Below are 23,961 nucleotides of genomic sequence, written 5' to 3' on the forward strand. Positions count from 1 at the left end.
TTAAAAGTCTCTGCCGCAGCTCTTCCAATTCTATATTCATCTGCCTTCTTCCTTTGCCGCCTCTTGCTCCTCCGGAACCTACAAGGGCATATAAGGTAGGGGTTTGAACTTTTCTGGGTGGTGCACATATGTGTAACCCACAAAGTGGAGGCCGGCAGCTGCTGTCCACTCCCAGACTGTGTACCTGAGCGCAGTGGCCACTCTTGCTCTTCCGCCCAGCCCACTCTTGCCTGCAGGGTTGCTGCTGTCACACCAGCCGGTGATTTGATAGGCTTGTCGGGTTGCCATGGTGTTGACTTCTTGCCTCTGAGGAGCTGCCCAATGACTGGAGGTCTGGGATGAAAGCGGGAAGAGGCAGCGGCCACAGCGAATTTCAGCGGCAGCTGCAGCAGCTAGAAACAAGAAGCAAGAGGACGAGGTCTTTAGGCTGCGCTCCCCTGCTGCAGCCGGGGCTGCCAGAGAAGGAAGGAGGAGAAGGGGCGGACGGTGGAAATGGTGACCCCTGGGAGCCAGAAGATAGGAGCTAGGGACTGGGGGGTGGGGTCTGAGTCCTGCCCGGGGATAACTCTTATGCAATCTGCACGCGCCCGCAGAGAGGAAAACGCTTCCAGAATTCGTTATTGTTCACACAAGACACGCCCGGGGTGGGCGGTGGGACTGAGAGTAAAGGTGTTAAAAGGGTCCCCAGGGGTTGACACACTCCCCCCCCCCCCCCCCGCTTCATTTGGGCAATGGAGGCATACGCCCAAGAAACAGGCGCTGTGCGGAGAACTTGGAACCTGGGCACACAACTTGTTCCGAGAAGGGAAAGTGCAATTAGACGGCAGCCTAGGGAATGCAGAGTTGCCTGGGCCGGCGGCCGGCGCGGCCGGCGCAGGGTGGGGGAGCCCGCGAGTGCGTGTGCAGCGCGCAACCCAGACGGAAACTGTAAACCGGGAAATGAAAGGCAAAGAGTCCGCTTCTGTTATACATTAGGAGGTAGGTGAAGGTTACGCCAAGAAGAAAAAGGGAAAGTAAAGCTGTTAAAAGAATAGAATAAAACCCCTGGGAGTGCAACTCAGAATCCCCCCTTCGCTCCCCAGGCCAAGGGGCGTTAGAAGAGGAGGAGGAGGAGGAGGAAGAGGAGGAGGAGGCAAAGAGCGCATTCTGGTGTGACGAGAACTCTCTGGAATGTCTGGAGGAGAGCACGAAGGTGTGAGGGAAGGAAGACCCCGGTGCTAAATAACTGGCAGGAGAGCAAGGCTGGGGGAGGGGCGGGGCAGGAAAGGAGCGGTGGGCGAGTCCCCGAAGGGAGACTTGGAAGTTCAGCAGAGGGCGATTCCAGGAGAAGGAAAAGAACCTAGAAGTTCAGGCTCTTGGCGTAAAGAAAGGAGGAAATGACACGAGTCAGTGAGAGAGGAGGAGGAAAGAAGGTGTGTGCAGCCGCTGAGCGAGGGCGTGGGAAGGCCGTCACAAGCAACTGGAGGGAGCCGGAGTCGCGCAGCAAGTGCGAGGAGCAGGGCGCAGAGGCCAGCAGACGGTGCAGACGCGCAATCGACGGGCGGCGAGCTGGAAGCCAGGTGCCGCGCCGCCCGCGCCCGGGCTCCTGGCGACGCGGAGACTTGGGTGGCAATGACAGGAGCCGCTGCCACAGCCCGCTGGAGGCACGATTCCCCACGAGTCCCAAACACATGCCTCACTAACTACTTTACAGCCACGTCCATTGATTTTCTTTAACAAATAAACATAATACCCGTTACAGCAACACTTCCTCTTGCCGCAGCTAGCATGCCTTAAGCTCTGATTGCTGCATTTCTCTGGACAGCACTTTTCACATGCCCAGAAAAATCGTTTTCCTGCACTTCAGATTTGGGGAGGCGAGTCTTCGCCCCCAACACCTTATAATCTGAGAATCGCCTTTTGCGGTCAGAGGAACCCAGGTCCGGACACAACTTTGTAAACCTGGTAGGGCTCTCTCTTCTCTTATTTGCATATTAATTTTTGCTAATAAGAAGTAACTCAATTTGGGAGGAAAACGCCGCCAAAGACAACGATTCGTTTGCATCTGCAGGGGAATCAACAGTAGTTCGGCAGGCACACCTAAGCTACTCCCCTTGAGTTGTCTCTCAAAATATTACCTTAAAAATAAAGAAAGTATTTATTTTAAAGTAGCCCCCCTTCCAACGCCATTTCTGCTTGCAGTTCTTCCATACATGTCAAAGGGTTGTTGAATTATTCATTATTGTAATTACTATCATCATTGTCATTATCCCTTTCCATGTGGAAATAATTTTATTATCGTAATTTGATATCTGAAGAATTTCCTGTTAGTCGTTTGATAATCATTTTTTCTGCTGAAAAGAAAAGTTTTGTTTATAAATGAGATAGAGAAAATGTTTTAAATGCTTTGATGTTTGCTATAGATTTCCGTTTATCTAATCGATCGGAATGCCAATAAAATCGATTAAAGGTTTAGTGTTTTACAAACAACCATTTTGTGCTTTTTGATTTTATGTTCAGAATGATTTTAATAAAGCTAATACTTTCCTTCAATATTCTCTGTTTAAAAGAAATCTAAGCCTCCATCGTTTTCCTCTTATTATTAGAAGTTGCCACTTGAAGTTCCCCTAATAGGAAAATAAACACAAAATATAAGCAATGGCTGAAATGGTTTAAATTTCATTCTCTTGTTGCTCAAGGTATTTAAATAAGGCCCTTTAAAAATCTTGGTGAATTATATGCGATCACTCAGTGATTGCGGAATATTAAATTAAACTTAGATAAATCCGCATTGAAGGAGGCAGCACCCAATCCTGAATTTATTTCCCATTTTCTCTAACAGCATCACTGTGCTCCTCTCTTTGCAATGACAATGTGCCAAATCTGGGCATTTTGAAAACATTTTCCATATGCTTTAACAGGGGACTGATAGACAAAGAAGAAAAGGAGATGATCTTTTTGCTCTGAGGTATATTTTCTTTAACCTTTTCCTTTTAGACCTTCATAGATAATCATTTTAAAGCTAAAGTTTGAATATCATTTAATGCATTATTTTTGCTTTTACCTCTTTTTTCTACCTTGTAATGCATTGCTGATATGGGATTTGGGTTATAATTTAATGTAACGCTATCATTTCTGTACCTTGGCAAACAGTACTTTGCTTAAAATCTTTGATTCATTTAGTTTCTACTAGATGCCTTTAGTAATTAAAGATGGATTTAATTATACATTTTGTAACTTGCATCAGATGGGTTGTTTGTTGCTATAGGATTTAATGGTGCTTTTGTGTCAAATATTTCAGGACATTACAAATAGAGGTAGTAGCTTTTCTTCCATTGTAAATAACTGCATGTTTGTCTTAGAAATATGGATGACTGTATGAATGCAATTTCCCACTTTAAAATAATTTTATTTGGTGGCCGATTTTCGTGTATTTTCTACATAGCACTTCATTAACTAGAGATGGAAGCTTTTAGATTGAAAATATCACAACTTTGTCTTCTGTTCAATGAAATCACAGTTTCTCTCTCTCTCTCTCTCTCTCTCTCTCTCTCTCTCTCTCTCTTTTTCCACTTGTCTCCCTGTTCCCATCTGGATCGTCTCTTGGAAATCTTCCCCAGACAGAATATAAAATTGTCATTGGTTACCCTAGTTGGAAACGTCTCCATGTATATTTGAGGAGAGTGTGCTTAGGATCTTGGGTCTGGGTGGTGTGTTCCTGGGTGTCTGAGTGTGGGGAATCCGGTGACAAGGGGTCCTCATTAATTTGCATAAGAGTTGTGGAAGTGCTTGTGAAGTTAGTGCACTGCCATTGTTTGAGGAAGAGTCCTGCCTGATTTTGTTTATAAACACTGAGCTGGTTGCCTAGAGGGAGAGCAGGTCAAAGCTCTGTCTGAACTCTGACCCCGGAAAGGCCAGAGGGCGTCTGACTTTTCTCTTTCTGTCTTCTCCTTTTCCTTTTCCCTTAATTCTTTCTTCCCCAGACCCTCTACTACTACTCCCACCTCCCCTTCCCTTCTTTACCTATGCCTGGTTTTACATAATCTCAACCCCCTCCCTCAATTAAAAAAAAAAAAAAATAGCACCTCCAGAGAGAAAAAAGGCTAAAGCAGATTGAAGTTAAAAAAAAAAAAAAAAGGACTTTAAGAAGAGAGAGATAAATAGTCAAGAATGTGAGGTATAGATACAGAGACTGGGGAGCAGGAAGGGGACGTTTTTGACCATAAAAAAGAAGTCCATGGAAGAGATAAGAGCTAGCCTGGACGAGGGAGGAATCAGGGAAGGATTTAACTGCCCACAAATACGACACACACGCAAACATACTCAAAATGCCTTTCTCCTCGGAATTTCATTTCCTTCTGCTCACTCGCACCATCACAGGCAGTGTCCAGCCTCAAACCTTAGGTCTCTTTTGTTAGTCCTCAAGAAAACACTTTTCCCCATTTCTGGAATTATTTCCCTGTAAATATAAGGTGTTTGTGACACCTTCGCAAATAAGCCCCGCACTTTTCCATTCTCTGCGAACTTCGCATCTCCTCCTACCACGCATGCCACCCCCCCCCCCATCCTGTCACACACACACCCACCCCCTAACACGCACACAGAATGTTCGAGCGAGCTTGGTATCAGATTGAAGTGTGTTTGGGGAAAGAGTTGCTGAGTTAAACACAAATGTTAGTTAACACGCTGCCTTTGTTATACAGAGGGGAGAGAGGTGGGGGGCCCAGCCTCTGTGGTGACATAAAGGGTTCCCAACGCTGAAATCTTGTAATACCGCGCTTCAAACTGAGCTCCACTATAGACCCCGGAAGCGCGGTCAAAAGACTGGGAGCCTTTTCCCTGGGGCGGGAGTCGGTCTGGAGCTGGGGGGGCGTGGGGGAAAGGGAGGTGAGGGCAGGGCGGGGAAGGGGCGCACACACAGCCCAAGACTCATTAAAGCGGCTGTAAAGCCCACAGTGTCCTCGGTGTAGTTTTGGGAAATAAAATGCACCGAGAAGGGGAAAAAAAAAAAAAAAGTCGAGAAGTGGAAATTACTTTTTGTCTCAATGTTAATTACTTCTTGCCTCCAACACTCAACACCCAAACACCTGGTATCCCTTCCTGGCTCGCTCCCAACTCGGTGCTCAGCGGCGGGGTCCCCGGAGCTCTGCCGTGGACCTGGCTCGGGCCCGGGTGAGCCTGGGAGAGGGTCCGGGGAAAGTTCTCGCTGCGGCAGGGAAACCTCTGCTCGTTTCACTTTGAAATGAAAAGTAGCCAAGGTTCCGCGAGGGCGGCGGCGGCGGGTTCGCGCTGAGTTTAGGGACAGCGGGATGGGGGCGGGGGAGGGGACGGGGTCAGAGGTGGCCGGCAAGGGGTCCGCGGAGACCCGGGAGGAGCAGCTGGGCTCGCCGGCGCGAGGGGCGGAGAAGGAGGGCGCGCGGGGCCGCGGCGCAGCGGCGCAGCCGGGTCGAGCTGCGCGGATCGCGCCCGCGCCCGGAGCAGCCCGCGGGCAGGGCTCGGGCTCGCCCGCCTCGCCGCGCCCCTGCCCGCGGCGCCGCGCTCCGCGCCTCCGGGCCCACCCCACGCAGACCTGCGGCCGCTTCTCCCCGACAGCCTTCCCTGCGCTGCCGCGCTCCGAGGCCAAGCCCTGGAGCGAACTCTTGACTGCACTAGTCCCTCTCTGCCCCTTCCCCTCAACCCATTAACCCTCGACCCTCACCCCCAGCATCTCCTCTTAGGAAAGAGGTGAAAGGAGACAAGAAAGATGATTAAAGACATCACACACACACACACACACACACACCACACACACAATTTTCCAAGGAAAGACAGCAGTGGGGGATCGTAGAGAAGAAATAGCCACCAAATTTTGAAAATGATTTGACGTTTGCTGTTTTGACATTAATGACATTAATGTTATTGATGATGTTTCAAGGAGAAAAAGGCAAAGAAATAAAGAAAACGAAATCATCATCATTTCCCTGTTCCTCCATGCCAGAAATGGACCCCTTTCTTCACCTGAGCCTGAAACAGACTTATTGTTCTCAGGTGTTTCCTTCTTCATACGCATTTACCCGTCTGAAATCGCAGGAAATGGTTTTTCCATCAGTGAGCTTGTACGTGGAGCCCTCTCCCGCAAAGGGCTTGATCTTTTCTGATTTGAACCTGAAAGTTTCCCTGCCTTCATTTCCCCTCAGTCTCTTTAACAACCCCCACCCCTTTCCCCCCAAGCACACACCTCAGATAGTTTTTTTTTTTAAACCTGAATGTGTGCTCTCTGCTGATGTTTTTCAGTAAACAGTAACGCTACATAAACACCTTTTCCACTTACAAGTTACAGGGAATTTAAATGTTACCCCTGTGTGCATGCATATTTCTTAAGGCACATGAGTAAGCCCCACTGAGGTGCAATCAGATCCTCACAGTAAATTGGTGATACTGTGACTGTGTGAAGGTGAGCTGTAAGCAAAGTAACTATACAATCCTTTTTTAAAAACAAGATGAGGAGGAGGAGGAGGAGGTGGAGAAGAAGAAGAAGAAGAAGAAGAAGAAGAAGAAGAAGAAGAAGAAGTAGCAGCAAGCTTTTACTTTGAGCAGATTGCTGCCCAAAAAAGTTTGAAAAGGAATGGAATCTTTGGAGAGAATCATTTTCTTTCTGTTAACATTTAGTAGCCCTAGTTTCTAAAAAACTAGTACATGCACCGACTTCAGATTCCTGAGGTGCTGATTTGCTTTTGACTCTTAATAAGGACCATATCTGGGTTTTATTCTCCACTCCAAACCTCTGAACTCGCCTTGTAACCTTAGCCAGCTGTTGAAGGCAGCCAGCCTTCCTGACCTGGGCCTAGGTCTGCTCCAAGGAGGACTATGCTTTTATCTTCCCAGGTGTTTGGTTTGGGTTTTATTCCCATTTGCATTAGTCCTAGGCTCTTTCAGAGGTTCCCTGATAATGCAAGGTTTTAGGCCCAGAAAGATGCTGTTTGCAGCCTCTGCAGTTCCCAGCGCTGGTGCGATAAACCTTTCGTTGGTGTTTGGTAGAGTTGGCACTTAAGGCCTGAGACAAGGTTTTGAAGCAGATCCTGGTGATCCAGAACTTCAAAGGCCTGTCAACTCAAAAGCAGCCTATACTTCACCTGTCCAGGAAGCTGGACATTGCAAGTATTTCCTGGTTTTAAATCGTTTGATTTGTTGCTCTCACTTTCTCCCTAGAATTCCTATTTTTGAAATATTACATAGATGGTGTCTCCTTGTGACCTCTGCTGTGGCAGTGTGTCAAGATGCTATCTGAATATATACTTCTGTATGTATAGATTCCATTTTCAGTAGGGGGTATTTAAAAGTATGTCTATTCCTAGTTTTAGTTAATTATCTTTTAATGAAAGTGTCACTCATATTCACATCTGTAATATTGGAAAGAGATAATTAGATTTTCAAATGAGAAATCAGCCACCTTAAATTTTGCACCAGAAAATACCAAGTATATTTCATTCTAATGAGATCTGTAGTGGGGTTTTAAAATTCATCATAATGCGCTTCAAGAAAGATAACTCAACAGACTGGAAAGATGAAAGGTTTTTTTTCCCTAAGTCTTCTTAAAGCTATTACATTGAACTTACGCAATTCTGATAAAATATTCAAGAACATTACATAAAGGCTAGACGTGGACCCCCACTATCACCCTTGCAACCACCACTTACTCTCATTGGGAAGTTTACTTTGCCTAAACTAACCACCTCCATCTCCCTTGCCCTGGATTTCCTGGGCTGCCTAGGCAATCGAAAGATAGGAGTTTAAGAAGAATGCCTGAGGATGCAGAGCGCATTCCTCCCTTGCTATAGTCAGGGTTGAGCTCTGTTTGCACACAGTCAGGCACCCTTTATTTACATACATCTGCATATTTACTCAGCCCCCCCCCCCCCCCCCCCGTATTTCGGCATCGAAGTGCGTTCCTGTGTCCCTGGCAATAAACCAAGCGGAGAAAAGCTCTTGGTTACCTTAACTCCCATTTCTCTTGAAAGCTTCCCAGTAAACCAATCTCTGCTCGGACAATAATTACTTTGCTTCATTAAAGTGGAAAATAAACATCTCAAATGGTTAAAGGGCAGTGCATTGGCGGCAGTTATGTTTTATTTTGCTTCCCTCTCTGGGGTGTGTGTGCGTGTGTGTGTGTGTGTGTGTGTGTCTGTCTGTCTGTCTGTCTGTCTAATGAAGTTTGGGAGCCGCGCGCAGGGGTGCGTGGGGTGCAAGCCCCGGAGGTCCCCATCGCCGGTCCTCTCTGCCGTCGCCGCGTCCCGGGCTCCAGCCGCAGCGCTGCGAGCCTCGGAAGCTGCGAGACTCCCGGGCTGCTCTGAGTCCCGGCTGCGCGTCATTTGCAGTCTGGGGAATGTTGATCACCTCACTAATTACACCTCTCTCTCTCTCCCCCCTCTCCCTCTCCCTCTCCCTCGCTCTCCTCTCTCATTCCCAGAGTGCATATCGGGAATAGACACACAAAGACATGCGCACTCAACTTAATCAGCCATTTTTTTAAACAGGGCTAAAACGATAATAATTAGCAGAATAAAGACATATCGGATTTTCATTTCCTTTCCTCCTTTTCCCAACCCCTTCACAACCAAACAGCGAGACCGCGGTCGGCACATGCTTTAACTCCTCCCGGACCCCCGAGGACCGCTCCATGCCCCCCACTTTCTGCTCCAGCGTTTTTATTTTCACCCAATAAAGTTCGAGGATTATTTTTTTATTTTTTTTATTTTTAATGAACCCTCTCGTTTGACTTGGATGTGATCAGCTGTAAGTAAAATAAAAGCAAAAACAAAAAAAGAGGCGAAGATCGAGTAGGAACTGCAGGGGAAATGGAAAGTAAGTTTTTTCTTTAACTTTTATTGAGTAGTTTGTGTTAAATTTAGGTCGAGTATCGATTATCTTTCCAGCCTGATCTTGCACAATCTTTGATATTTCGCTCCCTCTCGCCCTCTCCCTCTCCGCCTCTCCCTCTCTGCCCCTCGCTCGCTCGCGCTGGCTCGCGCACATCCCCTCATCCCGACCATCTCTTCCGCTCTGCCCCCCTTTCCTATCTCTTTCCCCCTCTTTTTTTTGGCTCAAGGATTTGCTCCGCCGAGGGAAGGAGGGGGCACCGAGGGACCTGATTTTCCACTTTCTTCGGGGGCTGCGTTTTTTTCGGGATTTAACTTTTGGATCAAGTGGCGGATCATCCACGTTTGGCCGGGCAGTTTTTCTCTCCTTTTTCCTGTCTTTTCGGGGGTCTGTCTCCTCCGCGAGCCCGGGGGGACCAGTCTCGCAGCCGGGGAAAGCTGTCAGCTCCGCGGCAGTGCGGCCAACGGCCGGGTGGGGGTCCCCGCTCGCCCCGCGCCCCCCGCACCCGGGTCGGGATGACTCTGCCTCGGCATCAGCCTCCGAAAGTTTGGACGTGGGTCTGTGGGGCTTGGCGCGCCTGTCTTTCTGCCTCCCCCTCCCCACCTTCTCCTGCCTCGTCTTCCTTCCTCCGCTTACCGCCCCCACCCCGACTTTCCCCTTCTCAAGTTCCCGAAGGGCGCCTCCAGCGCAGGGCTGGCGGAGGCCGGGGGCTCGTGCGTACAGGGCAGAGGGTTCCCCAGGCCGGAGCCGCGGCTGCAGGTAGACGCCCGGCTGCCGGGGCGGGCAGGGGCGGCGGCGGCGGCTCCGGCGCGGGCGCGGGCGCCGGCGGACGGAAGGCAGGTCCGTTAGGAGGCGGGATCGCCCGGCCTCGGGGCTGGGGACCCGGGAGGCGGCGGCGGCGGCGGCCGCAGCGGCTCGCTAGGGGCGCGTTCGCCGCCGGGCGTGCGTTAGACAAGAGGACAGACGCCCGCGGCTTGGGATCAAGAATCTTTTCCTTTCTTTTTGGCAAAGGGCAAGGGGTGTGCGTGTGTATGTGTGTGATCTGTGTCTGTCTCTGTGTGTGTGTGTGTGTATTGAGGGGCTGTGGCCGGCTGTGAGAACTGATTCATTCCTCTCCCCCCCCCCCACCCCCAAAAGGGTTCCTTGTCTACAAATGAACTTCACCTCCTTCGCTTCTCCTGGCATCCAGCGCGCCTTCCGGCCCAGAGTCGCTAAGGACAGAGCGGCTGGAATGCGCCGGGTCTCGCCTTCCTGCTACTTCTATCCCCCCCACCCCCATTCTTTCTGCTCTTTTCTATGGGTTTAAAAAAAAAAAAAACAATAAAATTTCTCGTGGAATTGTATAAAGTTTATCTGCCAATGCCCAACTTACAGGAGGTCCCCCATCCTGTCCCCTTGCCCCCCCCCCCAGAAGACTGTGCATTTGCTTTGTATTTCTTTTGTTACCTGCGATCCGGGCGGGGGGTTCCTTTCGGCCGCTTGGGCTGGGGTCCGGCCCAGAGAGGAGGCTCCGGCGAGCGCCTTTGGCCGCGACTCCTCACTTCCGCGCGGTTCTGGTGAGGTTTTAGCTACCGTTTGGTAAGACACCCTCCTTGTAGGTACCAAAGGTTCAGATCGCAAACACGGACCCCCCCACAACCGACCCCTAAACACACACACACACACACACACATACACACACATACACACACACTCAACACACACAGACACACATTCTCCACTCTCCCCCCACCCACCTCCGGCCCCCACCTTGCCTTTCCCCTCCCCCCTGCCAAAAAAAGCACACACACAACAACAACACCCCCTACCCCCCACCCCCAACCAAACAAAAACCCAAAGACAAGTTCACTGGCTGAAGATGGTGGATTGACACTGACTCAGACAGAGGCAGGTTCACCAGGAAATCTGGCCGTCCCGATTTCTGACAGTTGCATTTCCTCTCCTTGAGTCCTTCCTCCCCCCCCCCTTTTTTATTAACTCTGTTCCATGTTTAATCAAGGATCATGTAGATGGCAAAAGGAGAGACAGAGAGAGAGAGGAGAGAGGAAGAGAGAGAGGGAGAGGAGAGAGAGAGAGACAAGAGACAGAAGGAGGTTTTTTTTTTTTTTTATTGTGTTCTCCTGGATTTTCAGTGGCTTGATCCCTATAAACGTGGAGTGGTTAAAGCTCATATGTAGTATTATATTTTTAGTTGGGTGGATGGATGGCAGAGTGAGGGAGAGGCTGCGGCTGCCGCTGCCTTTTCGGGTGTTGCTTAGATTAAGGCTGAGACTTGGCTGCGATTGGGACGCGACAGTGACACGGGCATCGATCGCTTCCATTGAGAGCAATGCAAAAACACAGCCCGGGTATGTAACACTCTCGGTGCCATCAACACTTGTTTTACTTTATATTTACTGGCAAAACTGACAGAGCAAGCTCAGACTTTCTTTCTTTCTTTTTTTCCTCTTTCTTCTTTTCTAACTGAAGAATAAAAACAACTGTCTATAGAAACTGTTGGAAAGGGTGGTTTAAATAAAACAGAAAGGATATATGCGGAATTATTTCACTACCTCTGTGACTGATTGGGTTTTAGAGTTTTTCTTCTCCACTGAGGAGCATATTAAAGAGAATGAAGGTTTTCTTTTTTTTTTTTTTCCTTCTTCATCTTAAAAAAAAAAAAGTCCTTAAGGGAATATTTGATAGTTTTCAAGGTTTGCGGTTTCAATCAGCAGGAAGGCACACAAAAATAAAAGATGGCTAGCCAGCTGTTTTAACCTCTTGCACCTGGCTTCAGTGTGGGGATCATAAGGTTTATACAGTTATTTTTTAAATGGTTTTAATATTTATGGTATAAGCTGGGGAGAGCATCACTGTGTATTTATTCAATAGCTGGTTGCTTTTGGATTAAGAAAAAGTAAACTCATATTCAAGTGTTTTCATTTTTATGGCAATGAAGATAGAGTCAGTGAAATATGGGGGAAATACCATAAATCTGCAAAGTGAAATGTACCCAAGGAACAAAGAAAGGTCAGGTAAACCAGCTGTGTAAGTCAGAGCAACAGCACCAACTGTAGGGTTAGACAGGGAGAGTGGACTCTGGATCCATGAAGTGAAAGTTGCCACTTAAAGTTAAAAATGAGGCAGACACATTCAGCTCTATTGTAGTCTTCTGCAGTTTTTTAGCAAATGAGCCCAAATGTGTTCATTAATTTTGAGCTAGTTGGGTTATTTTAAAAGATGCTGCAGCAAGAAAGGAAAACATCAAGGAGGCTGAGAAAATCGCTGTTTAATATTGCAGAATTTACTGCTTCCATTCTGACCATGAGCCTAAATTTACACAATGAAATTTGATTATCTCTAATAACAATATTAGATCCTGCACTGGATGGATGAGAATTGAGGTGGTTTTGTTGATTGCAAGGGTTTAATGTTGCATTTCAGAATCTGATGTGGTTTGGCCTCCCTTCCATTAACTGGAAAACCCCTGAGGTTTTACAATTATTTCTTAAAGATAATACATTTAAGATTGCATTGGTAGGCTGAAGAAAAGTCATAAAGGCAAGAAGGGAAGCCCTTAATAACTCTTGAGATTCAGACATGTTCAGCAGTTAGATTGGCTCTGACTTCACCAAGGGTCGACAATGTGTCATTTCCACGAAGCCAAATTGCCCTCTGCCTATATGATATTAATGTGCAAATCAATATTTCAGGGATTAAATTTCCCTTCTTCATTTTTTATGGTTTCTACCTCAATAAGTCTCAAGTCTATTAGAAGAGGCTGGATGATTTAAAATCTTTCACTGCAGAATGGCTTGTCGTAGTCTTGTTTCACAGACCATTTTAGGATTTTCGTTATAAAGACTAAAGGCATCCTAAAGAAGTTGTGAGGCAGTGTAGAGCCAGGCTCAGTAGTGTAAAGCCCTTCTTCAATTAAGAGCTGAAAGGTATTGAAAATATAATATATGTGTGTATGTAATGTATAACACATATATACATTCTGCCGCTTTAAAATATTATGTTAATCACCTATTGATTTATTTCAAAATCAATGGAAGCTCCTTTCTTATTAGTGATTTGTTCAGCATTCTTGAGGACTGTGTTAATTTTCTTAAAGAACACCCATGAATCAGGTTGGTGTGAAAGTATTTGTGGGGGTTGGGGAGGATTTTCATTTACCAAGATTTTCCTGGGACACATTTTTAGGAAACATTGTTTGTGAGAGTAATAATCAAGTGGTGTCATTTGCATACGTTGTTGTCACAGCTATCATTGCATTTTGTGGCTGAATGACTTAGCTGATATCTGTTAAATGAGGCAGGCCTTCTGCAATTCTTTCTGCATTTCGTTTCTAGCACTTAGTAGGGACAATGTTTCTTATTACCATGTTTGAGAAACACTGTTATGAAAGAAAATACATGATTTGATGGGAATTAATACAAAGCAGAAATTTGGGTTGGAGAGGTCAAAATAAAAGATTGTGACTTTATCACATAATCTTGGGAAGGCCTACTGTCTATCATTTGGTGGTGTTTTATAGTCTTAAACCATCTGGACCAAGTTCCGCACAGCTGCACGAATTTCATATGTGATAGAACATTTTTTCCATTCAGTGTGAAATGTTCCTTCCTAAAAAACGTACACCAGACTCGCTTAATTTAGTCTGTTAAAAGAAATGCACATGAAAAAGGACAAAAGGCTCTTTAATCTCTGCAAGCTGTTTGTTTTTCTTCAAGATTCCTGTCTGTTTGGGTTTGAAAAGTCATGTTTATAGAGGAGATGATTCTGAGGTGTGACATTAAAATAATATATGATTTTTGGACTGGTGGCCACGCTCCTGCTTAATTTGCAGAACTACTTTTTATGCCTGTCAAAACACAGAGTTAATCTATCCTTATTTACAATTAATCTCAATAAAATTAATCTTAACTATGCTTTATTCAGTGGCTTAAAATATCTAATTATATTCAATTAACTGCTGTCATAGTAATTAACATTGCTTAATTGCCTCTGCATATATTTATGTAAAGCTCATTAGGTGCTGCTGACTCCTTTTCCCTTTTCTGCTTGCTATTTTTGCTGTTGTCAAACCATTTTCATCTCCCAAGGTTCGACAACGTCAATGAGAACAAATTCTTTCTTAACATCTTGAAATGAATGTTACTGCTTTCCTTTGAGAAGATACTTGTTTTGAGTCTTTAAACACTAATCTATCCCCCCACCCCTTCATTTTCTTTATCCCTGGTCTCTAGCACACTCACAAAATATTTTCTGTCATTGTTGCTAGAAATATGAGAAGCCAGGTTAAGCTTTGTGTTTATAAATGAGGAGCCTTTCTGTGTCTGCCTAGGGGCTGTACCCACAGGCAGAGGTTTGTCCCCCCCCTCCACCCTCCCACACCCCAAGATCATTCTAAGGGTTAAAGACTTGGCCAAGGTTCAAACTGAGAAGCACCCAGGGAAAGTGCATGTGAATATGTACAAGTTTCATGTAATTAGTGCTTAATTATATTAACATATGCAAATTGTCAACTTAGGAGCTTGTTGAGCTGGCAAAGATCAGCTAGGCACAATTGCTGTATTGTTCTGAAACAATAATGGATTTCAGGTTGGATTGTGGAAACACATAACTAGCTATCTAATTTAACTCATACCATGGTGAAATTTCATTAGTCTCCATGGAGACTGGTTTAATTGTGCTGACTAATGTTCTGGGCTGCAGAATGTCCTAAAAAGAAAGCGTTGTTTGCCTAATCCACCTTACAATGACACTTGTTTGTACATGTTTCCCTTGTGTGAGAATTTGCATATGCAAATAAATAGTTTCTCTGCCCCATTTGTCATGGCTGTTCATTACCCATGAAGAGGACATTGTTACTAGGCTGTTACTGAGTCTCCCAAGACGGGATAGTGTCAACCAGTCCAGCTACATTCTTTCATAATTTGTTTCTGATTAATAGACCAGAGTGAGTCTCGTTCTCTTTGGGAATCTGTAAAGGGAAGGTCAGTTCTGTCACAGAAAAGAGTTTCTGCAGTAACTGAAGGACTTTTTTCTTCTTATTATTCGCTCTTTTCTACCCATTGGTTAACATAATCATATTTAAAATAATGTATTCTTGTTCTAAGAATGCCTCTACTAATAATCTGTGGTTTCCTAAAGCAAAAAGATAGGAAAAGAAAGGAGATTCTGTTATTGGAATATTAATCCTGTTTTTGACAGAAAGGTAAACTGATATAATTGCTTTTCAGTTGGAGGAATGGGGGTTTATACAAGTGTGAAAGCATCGGAAAAGGATTAGCATTTTTTTGCATAATGAAAAGCTCTGTTGAATAGGGTCCTGAATGGCTGGCTGAATGACTAAGATGAAAGGAAGATGAAAATGCAGGCTTCTCTTTCTTTATGCCTATGCTCTGCTCTCTCTAAAGTTATGTTTGTCCAAGACTTGAGAAAACAAGCAGGGGCTCAGATTTCAGCAACTTTACAACATGCCCTGAGTTTTCATCATCACTGGGAAGCAATATGTGTGACAATAGTGGAGGGAGACTATGATCAACAGAGGTTTGTATGCAGAAGAGTTTTCAGAAACATGACAAATATTGACTGTTGGGTATCAAGAATTCCCAGCACTTTGATGGCAAAACCAGTTATTTTAGAAGGGGCCAGTAGTGTGGCATGGATGTTTAATTCAGTTAATGATGGAACAGTGTTTGTCTCCCATCGACTGTAAGTGATTGTCTCCTTTGGGGGAACACTACTTGGGGAAGAGTTGTGTACTCTTTTGGCGATGTTAAGTGTTTTAAGTGGCCTATCAGATTCTGCAGCTGGGAGCGGGTTCTGCAAGAGGATGCAGAATTCTTTTCTTAGGATTTAATTCACAAAGCTCTGAATGCAGTCTTCGTATTGCTTTGTAGGTGTACTATATGTTTTATGTAGGGATAAATCCTTTTTAAAAAATGTCTAAGTACTTATTGGATACATTTGCAGTAGGGTTTTCCCTTGTCACTAGTTTAGGGCTGTAACTGGTTAGCAGTTGACAATGTGATCAGGGCTCTTAATGATGTTTCTTAAACCATAATTAGGGCAGTTAAAATACCATAAGTGTTAAGACACTTTCAAAGGTGGGAATTGGTTCTTTTGTGTATATGTAAATCAAGTGGAGTGTAGATAATTATTTATATGTATACATTTTAAACAAGCACTTTCCGGTTTGAGGTCACTACAAGTGATCCATTGAAGGCTGCCCCAGAGCAGGGCTGGAAGATTCCACCAGATACCAACCTCTTCCCATGTTTGCTGCTGGACTGTAGACCTGCCATCTGCCCCATCACTTTTGCAGTTAGTTGCCGAGGTACTATTAAGATGGTTATGTGGAAACTTGGGAAATCAGAAGTGTTTTCACATAAATTTAAGTGTAAGGGTTGCCTCTTGAGTACAGCATATTGTAGAGGAAAACTATTTGATCTTTGTTATATAGTCACCAAAATTCTTTACTGGAACCCTTTTTAAAATTTGTCAAGAAATTCTGGATTGTTTCAGAAACTTTTATGGTTAACTTTATGATATGCTTGAAAAAAGTCTTAAAAGAACAAAAAAATCCACATGGAGGCTATTCTTTTACATGCATAAGGGCTTATTAAGGTATTTCCATAAGAAAAATGTGTTAATTTAAAAAATAAATTCATTTATATTTTAAGACATTGTTAACCAGGCACCATGTGTTGTAACTGGCAGTCTTCCAGCCACCATGGAAGTGGATCACACATGGGTTAATAGTAGCTTATGTGATGTCTGCATTCTTAGGAAATGGGCAAAAGCCCAGGGTATTCTGATATCAAGATTTTAGGAATCAGACAGAAAGCAGAATATATGTTTATACGTGAACAGATGGACACATGTGAGAACTAAAAGTGCACAATTTCTCTTGGCACTTGTTTTAGTTATCCTTGATGATATAACCAAGATCTTAGTGCACTCAGTCTTTGATGACAAAGGACGAAATGGGCTTTTAATGAGGGCTCAATGGCATTATTTTCTTGCATAAGGATTGTGCTCCTTGTGATCTTGCTGGATTTGATGTTCTGTTAATTCCCTCATTTCAGAGGTTCACAAGTTGCCTCGAAAGTTTGATATGGTTTCACATTTGACATACAATCCTCAGTTCAAGAATGACTGCTCTCTATTGCCCTGCTTTATGAAAGGTTTGTCAGTGAAATAAAATCCTTGCTATTTTGAGGCATTTTTGAATGTGTGCATACAGCTAAAGAATGGCTTTCACACTAGAGTCATATTTATCTTTAATACAATTAACATTCTGGAAATAAAAGCACAAACACAATTTAAGAATTTGGGCAGATTTACTTAGTTAATATATCATAATGGCTTAGTGGTCCAGAAGAAGCCCTGAGTCGATGATTTGGTCACTGAGGTCATAGGTTCACACACCAGCATCATATACTCAAATGATAGATCATTTCTAGTGTTTGCCTGTCCTGGGGATACAACAGTGCTCAGATGATAATTACTGAGTGCTATGAATTATAACACATACCTCTAAAGACAAACTTTATAGGTTCCATTGTGTTCCAGCCATAAAAGCAGAAAGCATTCTGCAAATATTTACTAAGATCTAAATCATTTTAACCAGAGAAAATTGACTTTTGGGTTAAAATATGCATTTTATAACTGTCCATAAAATCCTTTTCCTTCACTGTAAAGAAGAAAGGAAATCCATAGCTTTAACAATGTTAAAATGCAGAAACATGTGAGCTAGTGTATACCACCTGGTTGCATTGTTAAAAACAAAACAAAACTTTGTAAGAGGAAATTTCTGGAGAATCTTAAAATTTACCTGTTTGGAGCAATAAATTGAAGGCACTCAATTACTGTTAGATTTATCCTTCCCAAGTTACCTTCATTAAACTTGCAGTTAATAAATGGTGATTCGAAATACATTCCAAAATACAGTTCTTAGTATTTCTCTAAAAATAAAAAAATGTAGATTTAGGAATAATGTAATTAATACTTGAGATTCCTTGAGCTCACTAACTGAGAACAAATAATCTATTTTGGTTTGGCAGATACAGCTGTGGTTCATCCTAACACTGCTGCTCACTAGAAGTGTGTATAAATGAACACATGCGTGTACACACACACACGAACACACACAACTGTACCTTCTTCCCATGTTATTGTCATTTTTTCCTCTTCAGATGCAAACACCGTGGTTGTCAGTGAAATTTTCTCTTATTGACTGAGCTTCTTTTCCAAGAATTGGCCAAAACAATCTCAACAGAAAAAAAAAAAAAAGGTAGGCAGTAAGGCAACTGGAAACTGTAAAAATGCTAGAGCCTAGGAACCACCTTAGTCATTCAGTTCAATTAGCTTATTTAAAAATATGAGATAATGAATTTAGGAGAGTACCATTTACTTACCAGGAAGGTAGGAGAATGTGAAGATAAGAACGTAGATATTAGATATCACAACTCTGGAACCAATGGTCTCTCAACTATATGGCTGTTGGGGAAAGTGTTTGTTGCATAATCAATATGGAAATTGTGGAAATGGTGAGGAACAGGAAAATGTTCAACAGTAATCCAACTGTGATGCTGTCTCCATTGAGAGAGTGATTTCTCTGTTACCAAGAGGAAACAAGTAGAATCTGGATTGCCTCGTGTCAACGCGACTGTTAAGTGTACTTTTGCCTTAAGCAAAAGGTTGGATTAGGTGCTCTGAGTGGCTGAGAAAGGTCCATGATTCATAAAAATACTGATGATCTTAGTGATTTACAATTTATTCTTAATAACCAGGGACATGGTGTGAACAAGAACAAGGTTTCCATTCTGTGTAAGGAAAGTAAACAAGGACAACATCGTGATGTTTTAGGGCCATTAAAGTATATAGAAAGAATGACAGCTAGTTAATACCAGCTATTCTTTTGATTATAGATACTTTGGATTCCTGTTCCTTTTTGAGTAAGTACAACTTCAGCATTAGATATTTGAAAATCTTCTCCATGTTTTGGCAACCCAATGACCAATAGCTGTTGTAATAGATCTGGAAGATACTTGGGTTAAATTCCTGTTATGGCTGGCCTTATCCCAGTTATTTAATCTTTTTGAACCCTCAGTTTTCTCATCTATATCTCAGAGATTACATAAGAACAAACTGTTGTGAATGTTAAAATAAGTGGATGTGAGGGTGTCTGATTTCCAGTCTCTATTTTCCTTTTCCATAACTGGCTAATCTACATACATATTTAGAATAGAGTTGTTCCTTTTCCCACAGGGAAGGAAGTAGGATTTAGGCAATTGGGTATGTCCAGGAGGTGGAGATAGGGATGGTATCCTTCTTGTTATGTTTTCTGATTGACATCTTAGTTGGCATCTAAGGTTATAGGTGGATAGCTCTCCAGATCATTATTTTTCAATCCATCATCACAAGTTGGTTTGCTTCTGAGGGGCTTCTAGACATTTAATGCATTGTTGGGTCTCCATTTTTCTAATACACAAATTAGGACAGAAATAGTTTTTAAATAATTCAGACTTTGGTCTATCCACAGCTCAAGATTCCAGGCTGTCCATTAAATACAATAATAGCAGAGACCACAAGGTTTATTTCCAACTTGAAGTTGATCCAATCTGCTTAAAAGGCCTTTGAATTGGAGGATTTTCCGAAACTGGAATAGATGCATAGAAACACCTTTCTATACTCAGTATAATTATATTTTATATATAGTTATATATGAAAATATAACATATTCATATAGGGATATATGTTATATAGGAATATAGTTATTGTCACATGATACCCTATTAACAAATATTTATACCAGTCTAGAGAAGAAATCCAGCCATTGAGAGTTCAATAGTATTACATAACTGTTACATTTTCTTGGGTGATTTTATAGCCAAATTATTATGAGTCTCCACCTGCTTTATCTCTTAGAGGAGACCACAGTTCTTTATTTTTTTATAATAATTCATTTTTCAGTGGGAAAATCCTTTGGATTTTTTGATCTTTAAATTCTTAACAATTTCACATGTGTTACATGTAAGATAAACAATTAAAATTATTATTTATTTTTATGGTATATATTTAGGTGTATTTGGATTGTAAGTTGCCAATTTTGAGTTTGATTCTGCTTAGTGTTTGTATGTTTGGTTCACAATATTTGTTAAAATCTCATAAAAATAAAATGTGTGCACAGCCCTATGTTCTGGTTGTCATAATAGGCCCTGGATTTGACATTTGATTTGAAGCACATTTATTTAAAACTGAGCATTTACTGAATACTGGATATATTTTGTTAAAAAAATCAGCACTTAGCACTTTTCATAATGCTTGTTTATGTGTTTCCTCAAATAAATTGCAGTCTTCATGAGGGCAGCACCATGTCTGTTTAACTATTGTATCCACAGTGATAGGCATATTGTTGGCAAATGCTTGCTGTTCAGTGAACGCCTGTTGAATGGATGAATGGATAAATTAATTTGTGATAATTAAAAATTATAAGTAGAAAACTTCAGCTTACTATACTACTGGAATCTGCCTCTTCCCTTGAAATGTAAGCACTGAAAGGATATATACAACCTTAAAAACAGCTGGGCCTGTCCTGGAAAATTCCATAGAGAAAACTATCTGCCAGTGCAATCTAAATGGTTTTTATATTAGAACCATAGATTGTTGGAGTGGAAAGGGATATAGCACAGTCCTCTTGTTTAACCGATAAGAAAACAGAAGCTCAAATAAATTCCTGGGAAACATCAGGATTAACTGCAGAATGCTGCTGATGACATTTAATGTGTGTGTGTGTCCTCTTAAGCAAATCACTTAACATTTTTTTTCATCCTAGTTGATTTAGCTCCTCCCATATCAAAAAAATCTATAATATTAATATGAAAATAATTGGCTATGCTAGATTTTTTTATTTGTGGAATTTTGCCAAGCAGAGGAAGTTTCTTAGTTGTTATTATTCCTGAGATGACTATAGGTCAAGTTGACTGTTCTGGGATTATAAAGCTAAAGTGTTAGAGATAGGACAAAAATTGCCTGAAAGGTGAAAACTTGCAGGAAAAATGAGGGGGTGGGTCATTTAGTTCTCAAAATGAAACAGGGTGAAGATTAGGAATCATTATGGTTTGCAGAAGTTGCTAGTCCTAGAAGCCTGTTTAAGTGCTCACTGTCAACAAGGAAATCATGGGCAGCACTTAAAGTGGCTCACCTCTGATTTATTCATAAACCTCACACGAGCACTTGGCTTTGTTCTTGCTCTAGTAAGGGGGACTGATGCCAATAAGAAGAATAAAGAGCTCCTTGCATGGTCCAAGAGTGAATAGCACTTTACCTCAAAGCCTGACCTCCTTTCCTGAGGCCTGTTATGCTAGAGTTGACTCTGACTGGTTGTGTGTCCTCAGATGAATTGAGAGAAGAGGTTATAACAAGTGTCTACTCTGTAAAGTCCATAGTATACATAACAAGAACTATGTAACTGGAACCTGGGTTCTAACTTAACCTAAAGGTTCTGTGGTGTTTATGCTATAGGGAAAGGCTTCCCTTTGCAAAGAGCTTGAAGAGCTCTTTAATAATAGTTGAAAATTTAATAATAGTTGAAAAATATAGCTTGTTTCTAATGAAAGAATATGATGATCACAGTGTAAATTCGGTTTTGGCTATCCCTTTCCCCACTAAAGTGAATTTATAGAAATTTAGTAACAATACTATAAATAGCTACTGTTCTGGGATAGAAACAAAGAAATGGCTTAGCAATTGATTAGCCATATTTATTGGAGAGGATACCTTTGCATCATTTTACAAATTAAGGTCTGCTCTAGCTGCCCATGTTGAGGGAAGGAACCCTTAAGAATTGGTCAGCTGGCTGGTTTGCACTGGGACAGAGGTTGAGTGGAGTTACTTAAATCCCTAGAGTAACATTTGGTTAATGCTAGTTTTCCCTTGCCCCACCCCATCCTGTCAACTCTGGCTTCAATTTTCTTCCTTTGATGAAGTTGGTCTCATTAATTTTATAGTGTGTGTATTTACAAAAATTTTTTTCTCAAGTTTTCACAACAGATTACATGAACATAGAAGAGCCATATTAGGAGATGGTGATGAGAGTTAATGATATATCTTTAGATAAAGCCATCCTCCCGTACAATCACATCAGAGTCATCAGCTCATTTGTCATGGCTGAAGTGAAAATGTCAGGAACGATGAGTGTATGAGTGCTGAAGCGGGTGGAAGGGCTTTTGGAGAGAGGCATTTTTGTGCTGGGAGCCGGCCATGGCTTAGATTCAGCTCCAGGGAAATATTGGGATTAACCAACACTGTGTAGAAATCCTTAGCATAACAGAATTAGTTGGGAAAATAAGGGGGTGGAGGTCATGAAGATGGGCACATTTCTGGAGACATGCTCTAGGTTGCAGTCCAGAAACCATGGAAAAGAAGGAGGTGATTTATTATAATTATTCTAAAGGATATGCTGTATGCGGGATCATTGATTTCAGCAAGGTTGAAGTCATAGGTTTGAGTGGCATCGAGGGAAGACGTGCATAACATGCGCTAAAAAACAAGGATGTACATATGGCTTTTGTTTCAAGTTTAGCTGTAGTAAAATAATTCTAATCTTAACATCCATCTAAAAAAGTTTTCAGGAAGATAATATTTGACTACAAAAAGGTAACATGGCTACACAAAGTACTTTTGATAGTAGAGTGGAAGTTAACAATTTAAATAACAATAACTATGATGAAATACTTGTTGCACGATTGAATTTATACAAGACTGAGAAGCTAAACTTTCTTTACCCAGACTTCATTCTGCAACTTTAATTGAAAAGTAACTTATTTTCTTCAGCTACAGAAGTTCTTATCTTTGATGGAGCAATACTAGCAGATTTATTTCACATTGGGTCCAGTTAACTGTTCTCTTTCAGATAATGTACCCATACAACCTTTTCTTGTTTAATTCTATTGATTTACAGTGTTAAAGTGAAATAATCTGATACCTGTTTCCTGTCCTTTGAGTATTTGTCCTCAAAGAGTCTGATTAGTTTTTTCCCCTAGCTCTTTAGCTGTTTTAAATGTATAATTATCATTGCATGTCATTTGATAGCTGCACTAATTGCTGCCAACTATTGTCTGTTTGCACTTAATGTTGAAACCTGATCAACATCCTTGCTTTGGTTGATGTTTGGTGGTAAACTTTAATTAAGTCTTATTGCATTGAAGAAGAGTTCAGGCTTGGTGCTAACTAATCATTTACCTTCATTATGTCCTGACAGCTTCACTTGTTCTTGGTCCTAATAGATACACCAGTCAGTAAATAAACCTGCAAACCTCATGCCTTGTAGTTGCTCCACACTGATATTTTGCTACTTAAAGTATAAGATAATTGGGCCCAGATAATTATTTAGTTAGTTTAGTATCTCTAGTTTTGCAGACACTAATCTTAAATTGCTTCTTTCATGCTGGACAATTTCATTTTAATAGAAACTGTAGATTTGAGATAACATTATTCCTTCAACATGGTTCCTCTGAACATGCATCTTTTGAATCAATACAATTAAGCTTGTCTCCTGTTGGAATTCTTGTAATTATTTTTCCTGAAATACTTTTCCTGTAATGATATTGAAGTAAAAGTAATCAGGTTACCAGCAGATCATGTAAAATTCAACTCAAAATTGCTGGCTGCTTGATTTTAATTTGTCTGACATCAAGTTTGTTTGAAAAGGGATAATATGTGGGTAAACCAAGGAGCTTATAATTATGGTTGACGTTTGTTTGTTTATAATGAAATCTAATTAAAGTTCATACATTTAAAACACAAAAGTTAATTACCGAATTGCTCACTTCACTGATGGGCAGCAGTCAAATTAACTTTCAGTCCAAAGCAGGGCGGGGGGTGGGGGGGGGGGATGGTGGTGGAGAAGAAGAAGAAAAGAAGAACCAAAAAAACCCCTCCAAACAAAAGGCTTTTCATAATAGAAATAAAATAACCAACTAATCTTAGTGATCAAACACAAATTTGCCAATATTTCATCCAGAAGAAAACTTGGCATTTCACTTATGTTCTCTATTATACTAGTCCTAATGTGGGTTTTAATATAAAGTGATTTAGAATATTTGCTTGGAATATAAAAAGAGACTTGTA

The 23,961-nt window shown here is 42.2% G+C and overlaps 2 protein-coding genes across 8 annotated transcripts in view; one reads left to right on the plus strand and one right to left on the minus strand.

Annotated features, from left to right (window-relative positions):
• Positions 1-23,961, minus strand: part of PEX2 (peroxisomal biogenesis factor 2) — a 754,438-nt gene that overhangs the window by 392,278 nt on the left and 338,199 nt on the right. The gene's annotated exons all lie outside the window — the stretch shown is intronic.
• Positions 8,417-23,961, plus strand: part of ZFHX4 (zinc finger homeobox 4) — a 202,357-nt gene continuing 186,812 nt past the window's right edge. For 2 of the 5 annotated variants that reach the window (XM_002710646.4, XM_070075243.1), the window contains exon 1: positions 8,417-8,820. The gene's annotated coding sequence lies outside the window, so the exon portion shown is untranslated. Of the gene's footprint in view, positions 8,821-9,587; positions 9,676-10,689; positions 11,184-23,961 lie in introns of those variants that run through there. The other 3 variants (XM_008255678.4, XM_070075244.1, XM_051843852.2) reach the window with 2 other exon arrangements.

Source organism: Oryctolagus cuniculus, chromosome 6 (assembly GCF_964237555.1).
Source record: "Oryctolagus cuniculus chromosome 6, mOryCun1.1, whole genome shotgun sequence".
Lineage (NCBI taxonomy): Eukaryota > Metazoa > Chordata > Mammalia > Lagomorpha > Leporidae > Oryctolagus > Oryctolagus cuniculus.